A 17,942-nucleotide genomic window follows, 5' to 3' on the forward strand; every position below is an offset into this window, starting at 1 on the left:
ACCACAGCCCTGCTGCCTGCCTTATCATCTCCTAACTCCCTCAGCCCTGTCTGGCAGAGGATGGCTCAATGACAAGTTAAACCACAGCCCTGCTGCCTGCCCTATCATCTCCTAACTCCCTCAGCCCTGTCTGGCAGAGGATGGCTCAATGACAAGTTAAACCACAGCCCTGCTGCCTGCCGTGTCATTCTGTTCGTTCATCATCTTTTCGCTCCAGGGAATCACTTCCTAATCAACAGTAAGAGGTGATGCAGCGATGCTGTTATTAGATCTTATTCTTTAGTGATTATCCAGATTAATGTTAGACGGAGGAAGGTCATCCCTCTCCTCTCTCTCCTTGTTTTCCTCTCCTCTCTTGTCCTCTCCTCTCTTGTCCTCTCCTCTCTTGTCCTCTCCTCTCTTGTCCACCTCTCTCTCTGCTATCCTCTGTTCTCTATCCAACACAGTTTAGCTTGCTGCTGAATCAATTATAGTCGTGGAGGGAAGCTGTGAATACAACAACGGGCGGTGACCTCTGATGCTCTGAAAGTCGTTGCACTGAAACATTTATTAGCATCTTCTGAATCAGTCTTGCTCTCTCTTCAAACGGTCTGATAATGAATCAGGGTTATTTTAAATGAGAGCATCGTGGCTGATGATAATGAATCAGGGTTATTTTAAATGAGAGCATCGTGGCTGATGATAATGAATCAGGGTTATTTTAAATGAGAGCATCGTGGCTGATGATAATGAATCAGGGTTATTTTAAATGAAAGCATCATGGCTGATGATAATGAATCAGGGTTATTTTAAATGAGAGCATCATGGCTGATGATAATGAATCAGGGTTATTTTAAATGAGAGCATCGTGGCTGATGATAATGAATCAGGGTTATTTTAAATGAGAGCATCGTGGCTGATGATAATGAATCAGGGTTATTTTAAATGAGAGCATCGTGGCTGATGATAATGAATCAGGGTTATTTTAAATGAGAGCATCATGGCTGATGATAATGAATCAGGGTTATTTTAAATGACAGCATCATGGCTGATGATAATGAATCAGGGTTTTTGTAATAATGTTTTTTTAGGGTGTAATGTTAATATAGCAGATCTTCCATCAATGTAATTGTCTGCATCATTTCCAATCCCCTATATATTTTTGTAAATACATACAGTTAAAGTCGGAAGTTTACATACACTTAGGTTGGAGTCATTAAAACTCTTTTTTTCAACCAATCCACACATTTCTTGTTAACAAACGATAGTTTTGGCAAGTCGTTTAGGACATCTACTTTGTGCATGACACAAACAATTGTTTACAGACAGATTATTTAACTTATAATTCACTGTATCACAATTCCAGTGGGTCAGAAGTTTACATACACTAAGTTGACTGTGCCTTTAAAAAGCTTGGAAAATTCCAGAAAATGATGTCATGGCTTTAGAAGCTTCTGATAGGCTAATTGAAGGTGACAATTGAAAAAAGTATCTATATCCACAGTAAAACGAGTCCTATATCGACATAACCTGAAAGGCCGCTCAGCAAGGAAGAGGCCACTGCTCCAAAACCGCCATAAAAAAGCCAGACTACGGTTTGCAACTGCACATGGGGACAAAGATTGTACATTTTGGAGAAATGTCCTCTGGTCTGATGAAACAAAATAGAACTGTTTGGCCGTAATGACCATCGTTATGTTTGGAGGGAAAAGGGGGAGGCTTACAAGCCGAAGAACACCATCCCAACCGTGAAGCACGGGGGTGGCAGCATCATGTTGTGGGGGTGCTTTGCTGCAGGTGGGACTGGTGCACCTAACAAAATAGATGGCATCATGAGGCAGGAAAATGATGTGGATATATTGAAGCAACATCTCAAGACATCAGTCAGGAAGTTAACGCGTAGTCGCAAATGGGTCTTCCAAATGGACAATGACCCCAAGCATACTTCCAAAGTTGTGGCAAAATGGCTTAAGGACAACAAGGTCAAGGTATTGGAGTGGCCATCACAAAGCCCTGACCTCAATCCTATAGAAAATGTGTGGGCAGAACTGAAAAGGCGTGTGCGAGCAAGGGGGCCTACAAACCTGATTCAGTTACACCAGCTCTGTCAGGAGGAATGGGCAAAAATGCACCCAACTGATTGTGGGAAGCTTGTGGAAGGCTACCTGACATGTTTGACTCAAGTTAAACAATTGAAAGGTAATGCTACCAAATACTAATTGAGTGTATGTAAACTTCTGACCCACTGAGAATGTGATGAAAGAAATAAATGCTGAAATAAATCATTCTCTCTACTATTATTCTGACATTTCACATTCTTAAAATAAAGTGGTGATCCTAACTGACCTAAAACAGGGAATTTTTACTAGGATTAAATGTCAGGAATTTTGAAAACTGAGTCTAAATTGGCTAAGGTGGATGTAAACCTCCGACTTCAACTGTATGTGTATATATATATATATATATATATATTAGTACCAATCAAACGTTTGGATGCACCTACTCACTCCAAGGTTTTTCTTTATTTTTACTATTTTCTACATTGTAGAATAATAGTGAAGACATCAAAACTACGAAATAACATATATGGAATCATGTAGTAACCAAAAACGTGTTAAACAAATCAAAATATATTTTATATTTGAGATTCTTCAAGGTAGCCACCAATTGCCTTGATGGCAGCTGTAACAAACCAGTTGCCTTGGATAAAAGTGTTTTGTTGTTGTACAGTATCCTCAAACATTAGCATAGTATTGTTTCACTGTAATAACTACGGACAAAAACAAATGTCTGAAATGTATGCATTCACTACTGTAAGTCGCTCTGGATAAGAGCGTCTGCTAAATGACTAAAATGTAAATGTAAATGTAAATAACTACCGTAAATTGGACACTGCAGTTAGATTAACAATCATTTAAGCTTTCTGACGATGTAGGACATGTCAATGTCCCGGAAAGTTGGCTGTTGTTTACAACACCATTCTAGTCGCATATTGAGAAGCAACTGTCCCATTTTGGGACTCTGATCCTGTAGAGGTTAACGATGATAGCTCCTTGACTCTCTCAGTCAATCAGAGAAGATTACTGCTGCGACAAACATGTTGGCTCTAAGATGGCTTTTGGGGTGGGAAGGGAGGAGTGAACGAGTGGAGTGAACGAGAGGATGGAGAGAGATCGGAGTGAACTAGAGGAGGGGAAGAGAGGAGGGAGAAAGAGGAGAGAGAGAGAGAGAGAGGAGTGAGCAGGAGGGAGAGAGAGGAGAGAGGAGTGAGAGGAGGGAGAAAGAGAGGAGTGAATGAGAGGAGGGAGAGAGAGGAGTGAGCCGGAGGGAGAGAGAGGATGGAGAGAGAGAGAGGAGGGGAAGAGAGGAGGGAGAGAAGGGAGGTTAAGAGGGAGAGGGCGATCAGGGAGGGAGAGGAGAGTTAGAGGGGAGGGAGGGAAAAGAAGAAGAGGGAGAAATTAGGAAATTAGGAAGGGAATTGATGGAGAGGAGAAGGAGAGGAGAGGTGAGGAGGAGAGGAGAAGAGAGAATGAGGAGATGGATAGAGAACGGAGCCTGTACCCATCTGGCTGCCAAGCCCCTCCAGGAGAGAGCCAGGAGGAGGGATCTTCCTGATCCAAATGTCATCCCTGTTTTGGGATTATCCTGCATTTCCTGCCACTGATCATCTCTCCCTCTCTCTCTCTCTCTGTTATCTTTCTCAAACCCTCCTGTTTACTGTCTTCTGCCAGGGAATTCTGAAACACTTCTGGTTGATGGGCAGTTGGGAAAATCTGAAATAAAAAGTTATGAGCCATATACTGTAGCTTACTCTGGGTACGGGTGGGTCTCTGGGTTTGGGGTGGTTCACTGGGTATGGGGTGGTCCCTGGGTATGGGGTGGTCTGTGGGTACAGGGTGGTACATGGGTATGGGGTGGCTCCCTGGGTATGGGGTGGGTCCCTGGGTATGGGGTGGTCATGGGTTTGGGGTGGTCCCTGGGTACGGGGTGGTCCCTGGGTAGGGGGTGGTCCCTGGGTAGGGGGTGGTCCCTGGGTATGGGGTGGTCCTGGGTATGGGGTGGTCTGTGGTACAGGGTGGTCCCTGGGTATGGGGGTGGTCCATGGGTAACGGGGTGGTCCCTGGGTACGGGTGGTCCCTGGGTCGGGGGTGCGTCCATGGGTAGGGGGTGGTCCCTGTGTAGGGGGTGGTCCCCGGATACGGGGTGGTCCCGGGTAGGGGGTGTTTCCTGGGTAGGGGGTGGTCCCTGGGTAGGGGGTGGTCCCTGGGTAGGGATGGTCCCCGGATACGGGGTGGTCCCCGGGTAGGGGGTGGTACCCTGGGTAGGGGGTGGTACCCGGGTAGGGGGTGGTCCCCGGTGTACGGTGGTGGTCCACAGGGTAGGGGGTGGTCCCCGGGTAGGGGGTGGTCAAGGGTAGGGGGTGGTCCCGGGTACGGGGTGGTCCCGGGTAGGGGGGTGGTCCCCGGGTAGGGGGTGGTTCCCGGGTAGGGGGTGGTCCCTGGTGTGGGGTGGTACCTGGGTGTGGGGTGGTTCCGGGTGTGGGTGGTCCTGGGGGTAGGGGGTGGTCCCTGGGTGTGGGAGTGGTCCCTGAGGTAGGGGGTGGTCCCTGGGTTGTGGGGTGGTCCCTGGGTGTGGGGTGGTCTACGGGTGTTGGGTGGTACCTGGGTGTGGGGTGTATCCGGGATGTGGGGTGGTCCACGGGTGTGGGGTGGTATACAGGTTGGGTGGTCCCTGGGTGTGGGGTGGTCTCCGGGTGTGGGGTGGTCCCTGGGTAGGGGGTGGTCTGTGGGTACAGGGTGGTCCCTGGGTAGGGGGTGGTCCCTGGGTATGGGGTGGTCCCTGGGTATGGGGTGGTCTGTGGGTACAGGGTGGTCCCTGGGTAGGGGGTGGTCCCTGGGTATGGGTGGTCCCTGGGTACGGGGTGGTCCCTGGGTATGGGGTGGTCCCTGGGTACGGGGTGGTCTGTGGGTACAGGGTGGTCCCTGGGTAGGGGGTGGTCCCTGGGTATGGGGTGGTCCCTGGGTACGGGGTGGTCTGTGGGTACAGGGTGGTCCCTGGGTAAGGGGTGGTCCCTGGGTATGGGGTGGTCCGTGGGTATGGGGTGGTCTGTGGGTGCGGGGGTGGTCCCAGGGTACGGGGTGGTCCCTGGGTAGGGGGTGGTCCTGGGTGTGGGGTGTGGTCTACGGGTGTGGGGTGGTCCCTGGGTGTGGGGTGGTCTCCGGGTGTGGGCGTGTCCCTGGGTATGGGGTGGTCCCTGGGTATGGGGTGGTCCCTGGGTTAAGGGGTGGTCCTGGGTAGGGGGTGGTCCCTGGGTATGGGGTGGTCCCTGGGTACGGGGTGGTCTGTGGGTACGGGGTGGTCCCTGGGTAGGGGGTGGTCCCTGGGTATGGGTGGTCCCTGGGTACGGGGTGGGTCTGGTTGGGTACAGGGTGGTCCCTGGGTAAGGGGTGGTCCCTGGGTATGGGGTGGTCCGTGGGTACTGGGGTGGTCCCAGGGTACGGGGTGGTCCAGGGTACGGGGTGGTCCCTGGGTAGGGGGTGGTCCCTGGGTGTGGGGTGGTCTCCGGGTGTGGGGTGGTCCCTGGGTGTGGGGTGGTCTCCGGGGTGGGGTGGTCCCTGGGTATGGGGTGGTCCTGGGTATGGGGGGTCCCTGGGTAGGGGTTTGGTCCATGGGTATGGGGTGGTCCGGGTACGGGGTGGTCCGTGGGTACAGGGTGGTCCCTGGGTAGGGGGTGGTCCCTGGGTAGGGGGTGGTCCCCGGGTAGGGGTGGTCCCCGGGTAGGGGGTGGTCCCTGGGTATGGGGTGGTCTCCGGGTACGGGTGTGGTCCCTGGGTACGGGGTGGTCCCTGGGTAGGGGGTGGTCCCTGGGGATGGGGTGGTCCCTGGGTAGGGGGTGGTCTCCGGGTAGGGGGTGGTCCCCGGGTAGGGGGTGGTCTCCGGGTAGGGGGTGGTCCCTGGGTAGGGGGTGGTCTCGGGGTACAGGGTGGTCCCTGGGTAGGGGGTGGTCCCCGGGTAGGGGGTGGTCCCCGGGTAGGGGGTGGTCCCTGGGTATGGGGTGGTTCCTGAGTATGGGGTGGTTCCTGGTAGGGGGTGGTCCCTGGGTAGGGGGTGGTCCTGGGTACGGGGTGGTTCCTGGGTAGGGGGTGGTACCCGGCTAGGGGGTGGTCCCCGGGTATGGGGTGGTCCCCAGGTTAGGGGGTGGTCCACGGGTACTATGGGGTGGTCCCTGGGTATGGGGTGGTCCCTGGGTAGGGGAGTGGTCCCTGGGTCGGGGGTGGTCCTGGGTAGGGGGTGGTCCCGGGTACGGGGTGGTCCCTTTGTACAGGGTGGTCCCTGGGTATACAGGGTGGTCCCTGGGTAGGGGTGGTCCCTGGGTACAGGGTGGTCCCTGGGTACGGGGTGGTCCCCGTGTAGGGGGTGGTCCCTGGTTAGGGGTGTGGTCCCTGGGTTATGGGGTGGTCCCTGGGTACGGGGTGGTCCCATGGGTACGGGGTGGTCCCTGGGTAGGGGGTGGTCCCTGGGTACGGGGTGGTCCCGTGTAGGGGGGTGGTCCTGGTTAGGGGGTTGGTCCCTGGGTATGGGGTGGTCCCTGGGTACGGGGTGGTACATGGGTACGGGGTGGTACCTGGGTACGGGGTGGTCCCTGGGTAGGGGGTGGTCCCTGGGTATGGGGTGGTCCGTGGGTAGGGGGTGGTCCCTGGGTACGGGGTGGTCCCCGGGTATGGGTGGTCACCGGGTACGGGAGTGGTCCCCGTGTACTGGGGGTCCCTGGGTGGTCCCCGGGTACTGGGTGGTCCCTGGGTTATGGGTGGTCACTGGGTATGGGGTGGTCCCTGGGTATGGGTGGTCCCTGGTACGGGGTGGTCCCTGGGTAGGGGGTGGTCCCGGGTACGGGGTGGTCCCGGGTACTGGGTGGTCCACGGGTACTGGGTGGTACTGGGGTACTGGGTGGTCCATGGGTGTGGGGTGGTCTCCGGGTGTGGGGTGGTCATGGTGTGGGGTTGGTCTCCGGGTGTGGGGTGGTCACTGGGTAGGGGGTGGTCCATGGGTAGGGGGTGTCCCGGGTAGGGGTGGTCCCTGGGTACGGGGTGGTTCCGGGTACGGGGTGGTCCCTGGGTACGGGGTGGTCCGTGGGTACAGGGTGGTCCCTGGGTAGGGGGTGGTCCCTGGGTAGGGGGTGGTCCCGGGTATGGGGTGGGTCCCTGGGTATGGGGTGGTCCCTGGGTACGGGGTGGTCCGTGGGTACAGGGTGGTCCCGGGTAGGGGGTGGTCCCTGGGTACGGGGGTGGTACCTGGGTACAGGGTGGTCCTGGGTAGGGGGTGGTCCCTCGGGTATGGGGTGGTCCCGGGTATGGGGTGTCCCTGGGTACGGGGTGGTCCGTGGGTACAGGGGTCCCTGGGTAGGGGGTGGTCCCTGGGTTTGGGGTCGGTCTCCGGGTGTGGGGTGGTCACTGGGTGTGGGGTGGTCTCCGGGTGTGGGGTGGTCCCTGGGTAGGGGTGGTCCCTGGGTAGGGGGTGGTCCTGGGTAGGGGGGGTCCCTGGGTACGGGGTGGTTCCTGGGTACGGGGTGGTCCCTGGTAGGGGGTGGTACCCTGGGTATTGGGGTGGTCCCTGGGGTACGGGGTGGTCCGTGGTTACAGGGTGGTCATGGGTAGGGGGTGGTCCCCTGGGTTTGGGGTGGTCTCAGGTGGTGGGCTGGTCCCTGGGTGTGGGGTGGTCTCCGGGTGGGGGGTGGTCCCTGGGTAGGGGGTGGTCCCTGGGTAGGGGGTGGTCCCTGGGTACGGGGTGGTCCGTGGGTACGGGGTGGTCCCTGGGTAGGGGGTGGTCCCCGGGTAGGGGGTGGTCCCCGGGTAGGGGGTGGTCCCCGGGTACGGGGTGGTCCCCGGGTAGGGGGTGGTCCCCGGGTAGGGGGTGGTCCCCGGGTAGGGGGTGGTCCCTGGGTAGGGGGTGGTCCCTGGGTGTGGGGTGGTCCTGGGTAGGGGGTGGTCCCTGGGTAGGGGGTGGTCCCTGGGTAGGGGGTGGTCCCTGGGTATGGGGAAGGAAACATAAAATTTACTCAACTTGACATGGCTCAACTTACCCCAAGGCAAACATTTTAACTATATTAGCCTACACAGCTACAAGGATACACGTTAATACTAACACTTTACTACTACACATTAATACTACACTTTACTACACTTTAATACTACACTTTAATACTACACTTTAATACTACCTACTACACTTTACTACTACACTTTAATACTAGATTCAGGACCTCATATTGAAGCTAATAGAGACATGATGTTATAACTTTCCCCCACTCTCCCCTGAGTCATGATGCTGCTGATGTCCATTCAACCATATTCTCTCCCCTGAGTATTGATGCTGCTGATGTTCATTCAACCCATATTCTCTCCCCTGAGTATTGATGCTGCTGATGTTTCATTCAACCATATTCTCTCCCCTGAGTATTGATGCTGTGATGTTCATTCAACCCATATTCTCTCCCCTGAGTATGATGCTGCTGATGTTCATTCAACCAATTCTCTCCCCTAGTATTGATGCTGCCTGATGTCCATTCAACCATATTCTCTCTCCTGAGTATTGATGCTGCTGATGTCCATTCAACCATATTCTCTCTCCTGAGTATTGATGCTGCTGATGTTCATCAACCATATTCTCTCCCCTGAGTATTGATGCTGCTGAGTTCATTCAACCATATTCTCTCCCCTGAGTATTGATGCTGCTGCAGTTCCATTCAACATATTCTCTCCCCGGAGTATGATGCGCTGATGTTCCATTCAACATATTCTCTCCCCTGAGTATTGATGCTGCTGATGTTTTCATTCAACCATATTCTCTCCCCTGAGTATTGATGCTGCTGATGTTCCATTCAACCATATTCTCTCCCCTGAGTATTGATGCTGCTGATGTTCATTCAACCATATTCCTCTCCCCTGAGTATTGATGCTGCTGATGTCCATTCAACCATATTCTCTCCCCTGAGTATTGACTGCTGCTGATGTCCATTCAACCATATTCTCTCCCCTGAGTATTGATGCTGCTGATGTTCCATTCAACCATATTCTCTCCCCCTGAGTATTGATGCTGCTGATGTTCATTCAACCATATTCTCTCCCTGAGTATTGATGGCTGATGTTCATTCAACCATATCTCTCCCCTGAGTATTGATGCTGCTGAGTTCATCCAACCATATTCTCTCCCCTGAGTATTGATGCTGCTGATGTTCATCCAACCCATATTCTCTCCCTCTGAGTATTGATGCTGCTGATGTCCATTCAACCCTATTCTCTCCCCTGAGTATTGATGCTGCTGATGTTCATTCAACCATATTCTCTCCCCTGAGTATTGATGCTGCTGATGTTCATTTCAACCATATTCTCTCCCCTGAGTATTGATGCTGCTGATGTTTCATTCAACCATATTCTCTCCCCTGAGTATTGATGCTGCTGATGTCCATTCAACCATATTCTCTCCCCTGAGTATTGATGCTGCTGATGTTCATCCAACCATATTCTCTCCCCTGAGATTGATGCTGCTGATGTTCATCCAACCATATTCTCTCCCCTGAGTATTGATGCTGCTGATGTTCATCCAACCATATTCTCTCCTTTCTTTGCCAGATGGAAGATGTCATCGCTCATATGCAAGATGAGAAAAATGGAATTCCTGTCCGCACGGTCAAGAGTTTTTATCTAAGATCCCAAGTGTTTTTTCAGGTAAGACAAAACATTTTATAGTTACAGTAAAAAGATGTGTGTGTGTTGAGAGAGAGAGAGTGAGAGCGAAATAAAGATGTCTGTATATATATACACACACAGTTGAAGTCAGAAGTATACATACACTTCGGTTGGAGTCATTATAAAACTCGTTTTTTCAAGCACTCCACAAATTTCTTGTTAACAAACTATAGTTTTGGCAAGTCGGTTAGGACATCTACTTTGTGCATGACACAAGTCATTTTTCCAACAATTGTTTACAGACAGATTATTTCACTTATAATTCACTGTATCACAATTCTAGTGGGTCAGAAGTTTACATACACTAAGTTGACTGTGACTTTAAACAGCCTGGAAACAATTCCAGAAAATGATTGTCATTGGCTTTAGAAGCCTCTGATAGGCTAATTGACATCATTTGAGGTCAATTGGAGGTGTACTTGTGGATGTATTTCAGGGCCTACTTTGACATCATGGGAAAATCAAAAGAAATGGCCAACAGTTTTTGAGAATGACAAAAATATTAATATCCCACAAAGTTTGCTGCTTCAGTGTCTTTAGATATTTTTGTCAGATGTTACTATGGAATACTGAAGTATAATTACAAGCATTTCATAAGTGTCAAAGGCTTTTATTGACAATTACATGAGGTTGATGCAAAGAGTCAATATTTGCAGTGTTGACCATTCTTTTTCAAGACCTCGACAATCCGCCCTGGCATGTTGTCAATTAACTTCTGGGCCACATCCTGACTGATGGCAGGCCCATTCAGCCCATTCTTGCATAATCAATGCTTGGAGTTTGTCAGAATTTTGTGGGTTTTTGTTTGTCCACCGCCTCTTGTAGGATTGACCACAAGTTCTCAATGAAATTAAGGTCTGGGGAGTTTCCTGGCCATGGACCCAAATATTGATGTTTGGTTCCCCGAGCCACTTATTTGTCACATTTGCCTCATGGCAAGGTGCTCCATCATGCTGGAAAAGGCATGTTCGTCACCAAACTATTCCTTGATGGTTGGGGAGACGTTGCTCTCGGAGGATGTGTTGGTACCCATTCTTTATTCATGGCTGGGTTCTTAGGCAAAATTGTGAGTGAGCCCACTCCCTTGGCTGAGAAGCAACCCCACACATGAATGGTCTCAGGATGCTGTACTGTTGGCATGACACAGGACTGATGGTAGCGCTCACCTTGTCTTCTCCGGACAAGCTTTTTTCTGGATGCCCCAAACAATCGGAAAGGGGATTCATCAGAGAAAATGACTTTACCCCAGTCCTCAGCAGTCCAATCCCTGTACCTTTTGCAGAATATCAGTCTGTCCCTGATGTTTTTCCTGGAGAGAAGTGGCTTCTTTGCTGCCCTTCTTGACACAGGCCATCCTCAAAAAGTCTTCGCCTCACTGTGCATGCAGATGCACTCACACCTGCCTGCTGCCATTCCTGAGCAAGCTCTGTACTGGTGGTGCCCCGATCCCGCAGCTGAATCAACTTTAGGAGATGGTCCTTGCGCTTGCTGGACTTTCTTGGGCACCTGAAGCCTTCTTCACAACAATTGAGACGCTCTCTTTGAAGTTCTGATGATCCGATAAATGGTTGATTTAGGTGCAATCTTACTGGCAGCAATATCCTTGCCTGTGAAGCCCTTTTTATGCAAAGCAATGATGACGGCACGTGTTTCTTTGCAGGTAACCATGGTTTGACAGAGGAAGAACAATGATTCCAAGCACCACCCTCCTTTTGAAGCTTCCAGTCTGTTATTTGAACTCAATCAGCATGACAGAGTGATCTCCAGCCTTGTCCTCGTCAAACACTCACACCTGTGTTAACGAGAGAATCACTGACATGATGTCAGTCTGGTCCTTTTCGTTGCCAGGGCTGAAATGCAGTGGAAATGTTTTTTTGGGGGATTTCAGTTCATTTGCATGGCAAAGAGGGAATTATTTGCAATTCATCTGATCACTCTTCATAACATTCTTGGAGTATATACAAATTGTCATCATGCAAACTGAGGCAGCAGACTTTGTGAAATGTATATTTGTGTAACGGCCGTCGTCAAAATGAGACCAAGGTGCAGCGGAGGATGTGTTCATTGTGAATGATTTTAATGGACCGAATGAACATATGAACAATATACAAAATTAACCAAAAAAACGACCAGCAACAGTTCTGTCCGGTTTAACAAAACTAAACAGGAAAAATATTCACCACAAACCCCAAAGGAAAAACAGGCTGCCTATGTATGACTCTCAATCAGCAACGACGATCTACAGCTGTTTCTGATTGAGAGCCATACCCGGCCGAAACAAAGTAATACACCAACATAGAAAAGGAACATAGAACGCCCACCCTAGTCACACCTGGCCCTAACCAAAAATAGAGAACCCAAAACCCTCTCTATGGCCAGGGCGTGACAATTTGTGTCATTCTCAAACTTTTGGCCACGACTGTATATAGAGAGAGGAAAGATAGATGGAGGCAGAAGAGAGAGATCGACTTCTACAGGTGTCATGTACTGTCTTTGGACAGAACGGGTAAGATCAGGACTGATGGAGGGAGAGAGGGGTGACCAGTAACCAGGCGCTCTCTCTCCCACAGAGAAGAGAGGGGGAGTTGCTGGATGGTCACCCTTCACACCCTGCTGTAAATCTCTAGAGGGGGAAACTTTCTCATTCAGTATCTGTTATGTAGTGTTCTACTCCTGGAGGACTCACTAGGTCTCAGTATCTGTTATGTAGTGTTCTACCCCTGGAGGATCAGTAGGTCTTCAGTATCTGTTATGTAGTGTTCTACCCCTGGAGGACTCAGTAGGTCTTCAGTATCTGTTATGTAGTGTTCTACCCCTGGAGGACCCAGTAGGTCTTCAGTACCTGTTATGCAGTGTTTTAGTGTTCTACTCCTGGAGGACCCAGTAGGTCTTCAGTACCTGTTATGTAGTGTTCTACCCCTGGAGGACTCAGTAGGTCTTCAGTATCTGTTATGTAGTGATTTACCCCTGGAGGACTCAGTAGGTCTTCAGTATCTGTTATGTAGTGTTCTACCCTGGAGGACTCAGTAGGTCTTAGTATCTGTTATGTAGTGTTCTACCCCTGGAGGACTCAGTAGGTCTTCAGTATCTGTTATGTAGTGTTCTACCCCTGGAGGACTCAGTAGGTCTTCAGTACCTGTTATGTAGTGTTCTACCTGGAGGACTCAGTAGGTCTTCAGTATCTGTTATGTAGTGTTTTACCCCTGGAGGACTCAATAGGTCTTCAGTATCTGTTATGTAGTGTTTTAGTGTTTTACCCCGGAGGACTCAGTAGGTCTTCAGTACCTGTTATGTAGTGTTTTACCCCTGGAGGACTCAGTAGGTCTTCAGTACCTGTTATGTAGTGTTCTACCCCTGGAGGACTCAGTAGGTCTTCAGTATCTGTTATGTAGTGTTTTACCCCTGGAGGACTCAGTAGGTCTTCAGTACCTGTTATGTAGTGTTCTACCCCTGGAGGACTCAGTAGGTCTTCAGTACCTGTTATGTAGTGTTCTACCCCTGGAGGACTCAGTAGGTCTTCAGTACCTGTTATGTAGTGTTCTACCCTGGAGGACCCAGTAGGTCTTCAGTACCTGTTATGTAGTGTTCTACCCTGGAGGACTCAGTAGGTCTTCAGTCTTGTTCTGTAGTGTTTGTAGTGTTTACCCCGAGGTAGAATACTATACATACAGATTTGACAACATACTTACCTATTGAGTCATCCAGGGGTAGATTTATTTGTTTATTTGTATTTATTTGTTTATTTCACCTTTATTTAACCAGGTGGGCTAGTTGAGAACAAGTTCTCATTTCAACTGTGACCTGGCCAAGATGAAGTAAATCAGTGTGACACATACAACAACACAGAGTTACACATGGAGTAAAACAAACATACAGTCAATAATACAATAGAGAAAGTCTATATACAGTATAGTGTGTGCAAATGAGGTAGGATAAGGGGGGTGAGTCATAAATAAGTCATCGTGGCGAAATTATTACAGTATGGCAAATTAAACACTGGAATGGTAGATGTACAGAAGATGAATGTGCAATTAGAGATACTGGGGTGCAAAGGAGCAAAATAAATAAATAAATAAATACAGTATGGGGATGAGGTAATTGGATGGGCTATTTACAGATGGGCTATGAACAGGTGCAGTGATCTGTGAGCTGCTCTGACAGCTGGTGCTTAAAGCTAGTGAGGGAGATATGAGTCTCCAGCTTCAGAGATTTTTGCAGTTCGTTCCAGTCATTGGCAGCAGAGAACTGGAAGGAGAGGAGGCCGAAGGAGGAGTTGGCTTTAGGGGTGACCAGTGAGATATACCTGCTGGAGCGCGTGCTATGAGTGGGTGATGCTATGGTGACCAGTGAGCTGAGATAAGGGGGGGCTTTACCTAGCAGAGACTTGTAGATGACCTGTAGCCAGTGGGTTTGGCGACGAATATGAAGCGAGGACCATCCAACGAGAGCATACAGGTCGCAGTGGTTTGTAGTATATGGGGCTTTGGTGACAAAACAGATGGCACTGTGATAGACTGCATCCAGTTTGCAGAGTAGAGTGTTGGAGACTATTTTGTAAATGAAATCGCTGAAGTCAAGGATCGGTAGGATAGTCAGTTTTACGAGGGTATGTTTGGCAGCATGAGTGAAGGATGTTTTGTTGAGAAATAGGAAGCCGATTCTAGATTTAACTTTGGATTGGAGATGGTTAATGTGACTGGTCAACTACTGTTGACCAGAGCCCTATTCCCTATCTAGAACACTACTGTTGACCAGAGCCCTATTCTCTATATAGAGCACTACTGTTGACCAGAGCCCTATTCCCTATATAGAACACTACTGTTGACCAGAGCCCTATTCTCTATATAGAACACTACTGTTGACCAGAGCCCTATTCCCTATATAGAACACTACTGTTGACCAGAGCCCTATTCCCTATATAGAGCACTACTGTTGACCAGAGCCCTATTCCCTATATAGAACACTACGTTGACCAGAGCCCTATTCCCTATATAGAGCACTACTGTTGACCAGAGCCCTATTCCCTATATAGAACACTACTGTTGACCAGAGCCCTATTCCCTATATAGAGCACTACTGTTGACCAGAGCCCTATTCCCTATATAGAACACTACTGTTGACCAGAGCCCTATTCCCTCCCCATGAATGGATCCTTTACTCTGATAGGAGGAGCTGTTAGTAGTGCTGTCCATGGTGCTGAATGGAGCCTTTTATATTCAAATCATTTGGGTCTATTAGAATCGTATGGGTCCGTAGAGAGTCTATTACAATCATATCTGTCTATAGAGAGTCTATTACAATCATATGGGTCCATAGAGAGTCTATTACAATCATATCTGTCTATAGAGAGTCTATTAGAATCATATGGGTCCATAGAGAGTCTGTTAGAATCATATGGGTCCATAGAGAGTCTATTAGATTCATATGTGTCCAGGCCTCCCGAGTGACGCAGCTGTCTGAGGCGTCACTACAGCCACAGGTTCGATCCCAGGCTGTGTTTTTACAGCCGGCCGTAACCAGGAAACCTTTGACTGGGAGACCCCATCGCACTCTAGTCGTGGACCGGGGCCTGTAAGCTGACTTCGGTCTCCAGCTCCACTGTGTTTCCTCTGCTTCTGGGTTAAGCGAGCGGCGTTTCAGGAAGTGGCGCGGCTAGGCAGGGTCGTGTTTCGGAGGACGCACGGCTCTCGACCTTCACCTCTCCCGAGGCCGTAGTGGAGTTGCAGTCGATGGGACAAGACTGTAACTACCAATTGGATATCATGAAGTTGGCGAGACAAAAGGGTAAAAAAATAATCGTATGGGTCCATAGAGGGCCTATTAGAATCGTATGGGTCCATAGAGGGTCTATTAGAATCATATGGGTCCATAGAGAGTCTATTAGAATCATATGGGTCCATAGAGAGTCTATTAGAATCATATGGGTCCATAGAGAGTCTATTAGAATCGTATGGGTCCATAGAGGGCCTATTAGAATCGTATGGGTCCATAGAGAGTCTATTAGAATCATATGGGTCTATAGAGAGTCTATTAGAATCATGTGGGTCTATAGAGAGTCTTTTGGAATAGAAGGTCTATTAGAATCATATGGTTCCATAGAGAGTCTATTAGAATCATATGGGTCCATAGAGGGTCTATTAGAATCATATGGGTCCATAGAGGGTCTATTAGAATCGTATGGGTCCATAGAGGGTCTATTAGAATCGTATGGGTCCATAGAGAGTCTGTTAGAATCATATGGGTCCATAGAGAGTCTTTTGGAATAGAGGGTCTATTAGAATTGTATGGGTCTATAGAGAGTCTATTAGAATCTTATGGGTCCATAGAGAGTCTGTTAGAATAGAAGGTCCATTAGAATCATATGGGTCCATAGAGAGTCTATTTCGGCAAGGCCTTGCTTTTTTTTCCACTGTGAAATTACGTTGTAAAAAAAATGCTCTATAGAATTTACACTGATTGTATGTGATTTTATTTGATTAGCTAACCGTGATTAACGGCATTCAGGGAAATACAGGCACTTGACTTGTTTATCCAAACCCAGCAGTTGGCTTTGTTCTGTGTTCTGATCTACATTCTAATGTAGTCTCTGCAGATGGACTCTGTTTTGTTTTGTAGATTGTCTCTGTAGATTGACTCTTAATCTCTCTTTTGAATTTATTCTGTAATGTAGTCTCTGTAGATTGACTCTTAATCTCTTTTTAATTTATTCTGTAATGTAGTCTCTGCAGATGGACTCCCAGTCTCTCTTTTTAATTTATTCTGTAATGTAGTCTCTGTAGATTGACTCTTAATCTCTCTTTTTAATTTATTCTGTAATGTAGTCTCTGCAGATTGACTCCCAGTCTCTCTTTTCCCTTTATCCTGTGTGGTCCTTTAGAAATGGATTGTATTGGGGAGTGGTGAATATGAACTGCTAGGAGATTTGCTGCAGTAAGGAAAGGAGAGCAGTGGTGATGTTTCAGACTCACCTCTCCTTTTGATATGCACGTAACAATATACTGTACATGAGAAGAGACATTTATGTAAAGTTATTGAAATTGTAGAGGTTTTTTTTTGCGATCACATGTTTTTGATACCAGCAAAAGCAGAATGTTGAATGTTGTGTGTTTGTCTTGTTGAATGTTTGAGTGTTGTATGTTTTGTCTTGCAGGTTCTGACATTGTGCAGTGGATGATCAAAAACCTAAACATTGAGGACCAAGGTCAGATTTATTTACGATGTTATTTACATTCAAATGTGTCTGTTTTTGTTGTTGACGTTGTTGATGTATCGTTGAAAATGTCATCAACTCAACACTTTTTTTATTAACTGATGTTTTGGTTTTCCTAATTACATTTTACTTTCTCCGTATTGGTCCCCCGTGGGAATCAAACCCACAACCCTGGCGTTGCAAACACCATGCTCTACCAACTGAGCCACACGGTACTAATGAAGGATCTTAACGATTCAAACTCTAAATTCCTAGAAATACAGAAGGATCAAACAGCCACTGAAATACATCATTTAGTTTCCTCTGAAATGCTTCAGATTTATTTTTTTTACATTCAATGTGATTTGATTTCAGTGCCATCAGCTCAATAGTTCTGACCTGTGGTATCAATGCTCTTGACTTGTGGTATCAATAGTCTTGACTCGTATCAATAGTCTTGACTTGTTGTATCAATAGTCTTGACTTGTTGTATCAATAGTCTTGACTTGTTGTATCAATAGTCTTGACTTGTTGTATCAATAGTCTTGACCTGTATCAATAGTCTTGACCTGTGGTATCAATAGTAGTGGATCAAAATCCCTTTCCTCTAGTCCTCCTCCCTTCAAGCTCCCTTTCCTCTAATCCCCCTCCCTTCAAACTCCCTTTCCTCTAATCCTCCTCCCCTCAAACTCACGTTCCTCTAAATCTCCTCCCTTCAAACTCCCTTTCCTCTAATCCTCCTCTCCTCAAACTCCCTTTCCTCCAATCCTCCTCCCCTCAAACTCCCTTTCCTCGAATCTCCCTCCCCTCAAACTCCCTTCCCTCTAATCCCCCTCCCCTCAAACTCCCTTTTCATCCAATCCTCCTCTCCTTAAACTCCCTCTCCCCTAGCTCTCCTTGAGTGACTCCTCTCCAGCTGAGCTCTGAGCCCTGAGCGATGAGCCCCACCACATCCCATGGCACCTGGTCTGCCCAGCACAGCATCCCAGCATCCCAGCCCTGAGCCATCAGCCCAGCACACAGCAGCT

At 48.8% G+C, this 17,942-nt stretch overlaps 1 long non-coding RNA gene across 1 annotated transcript in view; it reads left to right on the plus strand.

Annotated features, from left to right (window-relative positions):
* The window catches only part of LOC115183302 (uncharacterized), a 34,400-nt gene extending 24,722 nt beyond the window's left edge, over positions 1-9,678 (plus strand). Inside the window, exon 3 of the long non-coding RNA XR_003874024.1 lies at positions 9,609-9,678. This is a non-coding gene — a long non-coding RNA (uncharacterized LOC115183302). The remainder of the gene's footprint in view (positions 1-9,608) is intronic.
* The last annotated feature ends 8,264 nt before the right edge of the window (positions 9,679-17,942 follow it).

The sequence above is a fragment of the Salmo trutta genome, unplaced genomic scaffold, assembly GCF_901001165.1.
Source record: "Salmo trutta unplaced genomic scaffold, fSalTru1.1, whole genome shotgun sequence".
Taxonomy (NCBI): domain Eukaryota; kingdom Metazoa; phylum Chordata; class Actinopteri; order Salmoniformes; family Salmonidae; genus Salmo; species Salmo trutta.